This window comes from Narcine bancroftii, chromosome 11 (genome assembly GCF_036971445.1).
Source record: "Narcine bancroftii isolate sNarBan1 chromosome 11, sNarBan1.hap1, whole genome shotgun sequence".
NCBI lineage: Eukaryota > Metazoa > Chordata > Chondrichthyes > Torpediniformes > Narcinidae > Narcine > Narcine bancroftii.
The window spans coordinates 39,167,995-39,173,994 of record NC_091479.1 but is presented as its reverse complement, the minus strand read 5'-3'; the positions used below and the strand labels follow the sequence as shown (position 1 = coordinate 39,173,994).

The 6,000-nt window shown below is 51.3% G+C and overlaps 1 long non-coding RNA gene across 2 annotated transcripts in view; it reads left to right on the top strand.

Moving 5' to 3' along the window:
- Positions 1-701: 701 nt before the first annotated feature.
- The window catches only part of LOC138745276 (uncharacterized), a 342,228-nt gene continuing 336,929 nt past the window's right edge, over positions 702-6,000 (top strand). For both annotated transcript variants that reach the window (XR_011346126.1, XR_011346125.1), the window contains exons 1-3: positions 702-816; positions 1,943-2,132; positions 2,786-2,863. This is a non-coding gene — a long non-coding RNA (uncharacterized lncRNA). The remainder of the gene's footprint in view (positions 817-1,942; positions 2,133-2,785; positions 2,864-6,000) is intronic.

Below are 6,000 nucleotides of genomic sequence, written 5' to 3'. Positions count from 1 at the left end.
AGAGGGCCCAGGAAAATAAGGAGATAAAGGTGGTCCAGCAGCGCTGCTGTGCACTGCAGGAGGCAGCACAGACACCCCCAACCTGAGCCACTGATGTCGAGATGAGAGGGACAGAGGTAGCCAACAGGCATGCCAATCAAGGTCTGACTCCTCCCCCACACTCCCAGTGAGTGAGTTTGTACTGGCCATGGAGCGATGAGCTGAGGCCATTTGCCAGGATTCAGGCATTAAAGGTTTCAGAACAGGCCAGGAAGAGCATGAAATCAATTTATTTGCAGAAGTTGTTCTGATATATCTGACAGACCGGATACACTCATTGCCCAAGTTGTGCTCCACCCTGGAGGACTATGGGGACATCTCTGGGTATAAGTTCTTTTGGGATATGTGCAAAATCATGTCACTTAGGAAGGGGGATTAGAGCCAATGTCAAGAAAATAGTCAACAAATGTGGCGGCAAAATGGGATCAAATATCTAGGAGTTAGAATAGATAACAACGAGTAATTTAGACCAGCTGAATTATTCTCCCATTGCTTGGGGAAATTGAGGAGGATTTAAATGGTTGGATGTCCCTGCCCATTACACTAGGGGTGTCACAGAGAGGGGAGGTGTCACAGAGGGGGGAGATGATGACACAGAGGGGGTGATGATGTCACTGCATGGGGCAGCCATAGCTGAGTCGTGCCATGGCACAGCAGCAAGAGAAAGATGCCTCTCCTGGAAGGGGATTCTGGCCCACGTGTCGGAGTAGGACGCTGTCTCATCCCAGGGACCCTCTGATCAACAGGGTTGTGTTTGGAAGCACCCTGCACCCATGGGTGAGATAAAGAGCCTGTTACAGGCTCCCCTACTGGGACAGAGACTCCTCTGGCACCATCCTTTACCCAGTGTGGGCGGAGAGAATGGAGGCTACATTTAATCCCCTCTCCCCATCCTGAGTGCAGGGCACTTTATGAGGCAGCTGGAGGGGACTGGGGAGGGGAGAACAATGGCATGTGAGGGGATACAGGGATGGGGTCTGTAGGACAGGAGGGGAGAACAAAGGAACGGGGTAGCACCACAGGCTAATGTCAAGGGAGATTAGATCAGAGATAGGGGACATAGGGTTGAGCTGGGGGGATGGGGTGCGAGGGGACGGAAAGCATTGGGGAAACCATGGGGGTGGTGTTGGGTGGGGGATGAGAGTGTGGTAGAGGATTCGGGGCAGGGGAGAGTGTGAGGTGTCTGAGGGAGAAGAGAAGTTGCGAGGGGGATGGAAAGCAGACCTTTCAACAGAAATGGGACAGAGCTCCCCCTCCACCTGGAATGGGATCTGTCCACTGAGAGACACGACCGCTCCTCCACCCGCCACCCCCCCCCCACCGGGTTACAAGATCCCTTCCACCCTTGCATACACCCCCACACACCCCCAACCGGGATAGGATTCTTTCCCCCAGTGGACCTGGATCAAGGTGCTAGAAAGTGTTTCTGCTGCGGCGGACCCAACAGAGTTGATCGGTGAAGAGTGGGGCTCTCTCCGCACCACCTGCTCCCTCAGGCGACGAGGTCTCGCTTGCATCATGGAAGATCACGGTGTTGCTGAGCTTCTGGGAATGTGGAGGGCTTCTGCTAAACCCGTGGTAGGGTTCAGAGTGGTTCATCTCACCGGGACGTGCTGAAGGTCAGGATGACCTGATCCTCTCATGGAGGGAGGGTTGTAGACAAAGTGAACGGCTGCAGAACTGGCCTCAGTCTGAGGAGAGTGATCATAAAAGGACCTGGGGTGGCAATATTTCTACTGAGAGGCTGGAACGAACCACCAGAGGATCAATTCTGACATTTAGGTGACCCTTGGAAGGGAGTTAGAGGGAGGGGTAGAGACTAACTTGGACAGCAAGGCTGGGTTGGGATAAATGACCTGTTGTGTACCCTCTGGGTGTGTAAATGCTGCTGCTTCTTCCCCAGAGGACATGGCAATAAGGTCACAACAAAGGTGGCCACACCGTGTCATGGACCCAACGTCCCCAAGGTGGAGTCCTGCACAGATGTTAAAATCATCGACAATGGATCTTTCGGTGTGGTGTACCAGGCAAGGCTGGTGGACTCCAGAGAGCTGATTGCCATCAAGAAGATCTTGCAAGACAAGAGATTCAAGGTGAGGGGGAGGAGCAGTTGTGTGGAAATGAAAAACCCTGATATTTAAATTTAGGGCCTACAGCATGTTCACAGGCCCTTGCGACACATGAGCCCGTTTCACACAATTACACCCAATTGACAAACACCCCAAACACATTTTTGAAGGGTGGGTGGAAAGAGGAGCATCTGACAGAGACCAAAGCAGCCATGGGGTTTGGAAACAGAGAAAATCACACAAACCCACAACAGCAGCCCCCCTCCCCACACACAACCCCCCACCCCACACACACACACACACTCACACACACGCACACACACACACACACACACACACACACACACACACACACACACACACACACACACACACACACACTCACCTGGCAAATATCAAAGATTTTCTGCAAATTCATTGTTTAGTAGAAGCTGGGAAAACAATCATAAAAACTGAAATGATACTTCATTGAACCCCCTGACGAGTCCCCACTCCAGCGACGCGAAAAGTCCCCCCCACTGACTCTCGAAAAGTCCCCCACTTCGGCCTCCCTTGGAGTTCCCCACCTCTGACCTCTTGACAAATCTCCTCCCCGCCTCCCCCCTCAACTTGGACAAGTTGCCCCTCAGGGCCCCGACCCATCACCCAGCCTTGCTGATGTTCTTCTCTCGCCATAGAACCGCAAACTGCAGATCGTGCGAAAGTTGGATCACACCATCATTGTCCCTCTTCTCAACTTCTCCTCTGTAGTCAAGGTAAGATCCACCTGCACCCACCCCACCCTCACTCTGATGCATATCATTTGCTGCTACCTTCCCCATTCCTTCAATCGATCTGTCTCGCTGCAGCCTCTCTGTTGCCTCCATCCTGCCCCTCTGACCAGTGCTGACTCTTTGACGTTGGCTGCCCTGCTCCTCACCCATTAACTCATGACCTCTTGCCATTTCAACTCCAGACAGCAGCAGCCAAGACCACAATACAAGGTCGCCAAATTCGGCCACTCAGCCCCTCCAGTCTGTTTCCCCAATTCATTTCACGAATGTACTTTCCCCCATAACTCACTTTTGGCACCTTTTGGTGCGCTTCCAAATCAACGCCTGCTCTGAATCGTCCCAACAACTCAGCCTCCACATGTTCGACCCCAGCCAACACCCGGCTGCAAACATTTCTCATCTCGAAACGTCAATGGTTTTTCTCCCCCGGTGAATCCTTGCCTCATGAGGGAGGGCGGTCAGAGCTGCACATTTTGTGCAGTCTCACCAGAAGCCGAATGATGGGGCAGCGGATGGGTCCACTACGGCCTGTTGACGCTCTGCTCGCTGAGCCGTTGGATTCATGCCATGTTGTGTTGAGCAGTGGGGGCATCAGGCCTACAGAGAGCAGGAGGGGCTGGCACTCCTGTTGGGAGAGGCACGGGGTTTTGGAGGGTAAATCCAGCTGACATGTTTGTATTGTGTCCAAGAGGAAGAGCAGGTTTATTTGAATCTGGGTCTGGACTATGTTCCCGAGACGGTTCACTGCATGGTCCAGCACTTCAACAAGGCCAAGCAGCCCATTCCCATGATCTACATCAAGGTGGTTGTGGGTCTGGGTGGTCAAGTTGTCCACTGGGGCAAGCTTGGATGGTGGGGTTGGAGGATATGAAGGAGTTTACTGGCTGAGTCTCGCTGGGGACTGGATATCGATGAAGGGTGCATGAGGGTCTCAATGGGTATTGGTGAGGAGAGAAAGGGTAGTGAGGGGAGAGGGGTGGAGAGGATGATGAGGATGGATGTTGATTGGCAGGGAGGGGCCCTTCACCCACCTCCCCTTACCCTCAGGATATAGACCCGGCCAGTGTGGAGGCAGAGTGGGGTCATGTTATATCGTTGTGTTGCCAGATGTTCATGTACCAGCTGTAGCAGAGCATGGCCTACTTCCATCCTCAGGGGGTTTTCCATTGAGACATCAAGCCGCAGAAGATGCTGGTAGATCCCGAGATGGCCTTCTTATTGCTCCTTTATTTCGGCAGGTAGATCCACCCATGTCTGTCCGTTCACCACCTCAACGCGGTCCTGATCCCTCTCCACAACACGGCCTTGTCCCCTCCCCACCAGCTCTCACCCCTCCCCCACCAGCTCTCTCCCCTCCTCCGTCTCCCAACTTGCCCCTTCCACAGCTTAATAACTTATTCTAAATAAGATTGTGGGGGGCTTAGATGGAATGAACAGCCAGAAACCTTTCCTACAGTGTCAGGTGCAAATCTCAGAGAGCATCCGCTTCAGGTGAGGGGAGATTTTTTTTATGCAGAGAGTTGTGAGAGCTTTGAATGCGTCACCGGAGAAAGTGGTAGCGGTTGGTAGAATAGGTACATATAAAAGTCTCTGAGACGAGCATGTGGATGTAAGGGAACAGAATTTTTACATGATAGAGGAATTTGGGGATATGGCGAGAAGGCAGGGTAGGTCGAGTTTGGTCATAAATTAGATCAGCCATGATCGTATTGAATGGCGGAGCAGGCTCAATAGGCCATTTTTGTCCTATTCCTGTTCCCACTTCCTATGTTCCTATGGGTGTGGTACAGGTAAAGGTTGTGGAGAACATTTACAAAGGTCAGTGCAGCCTTTATGGGCCAAAGGGCCTGTACAAGGCAGCAATGCTTGATGTTCTAATGGATGCGGAAGCTCTGGGAAGGGGTAAGGGAGGGACTGGCCAGGAAGTCTGCAGATGCTGGGGCCGAGGGCAATGCCCAAACATGCTGGGAAAACTCATCGATAGTTTTGTGAGGAGCAGGTCCTGCTTCACGAGTCAAATTGAGTTTTTCGAGGAGGTGTCAAAGGAGATAGATGAAGGTCAAGGTCTGTATGTGCTGAACGAGGATTTTAGTAAGGTGCTTGACAAGGTCCCCACGGTGGCCTCATTCAGAACGTCGGGAGGCATGGGATCCATGGAGCCTTGGCTGTGTGAATTCGGAATTGGCTTGTCTGCAGTAAACAGAGGGTAGTAGTAGATGGAACAATGACTAGTGGCGCTCCAAAGGGATCTGCTCTGGGACCCCTGCTCTTTGTGATTTTTATGAATGATGATGGGAGTGGGAGGGTGGGTACGTCAGGGGATGACACAGAGGTAGAGATGTTGTAGACAGTGTAGAAGGTTGTCATAGGTCATCCAGTTTGCAGAGAAGTGACAGATGGAGTTATATCCTGTAAATCAGATGTACTTAAATAAGCAACTGGTCCAGGTTGATTTCCAGAGTCATTTTCAAGGGCACGAATAACAGTTATTCCAAAGAAGGTTGGAGCCCCATTAAAAGTAGCTTCATATAGACCAATATCTTCATTGAATGCGGATTACAAGAATGTGTGGGCAGAGCACTTGGTTAATGGCAGGATTATGAACAGTGTGCAGGACTGAGATATATTTAGATCCTGGCCATAAATCGCTCAAAGTTGCTGTGCAAATTGAGAGGGAGTTTAAGATGGTGTATTGTGTGCTGGCCTTCAGGAGTCAGGGGATTGAGATCAAAAACCGAGAGGTATCGTTGCAGATGTATAAAATTCTCGTCAGACCACACTTGGAATATTGTGTCCATTCCTGGGGCAAGAATACCAGAGGACGTCTAAATAAGGTGAGCTGAGGGAAATTTAGGCAAGACGTGAGGGGTACATTTTATTCACACAGAATGTAGTGGGTGGCTGGAATGCATTGTTGGGGTAGTAGCAGAGGCTTGACCAAAAAAGGCATGAAAAGGATTTTAATATGGACAGGAATTCAAGAAAAATGGAGAGTACTGGTGTGAGGGAGGGGAGGGTTCAGGGGTAGGGGGGATGATGGGGGAAGTGTTGGGACCCTCCAAAGTCATTGTGTTCAGGCCTCAGAGACAGTATCTCTATCACTCGTATTTCTCTTCCCA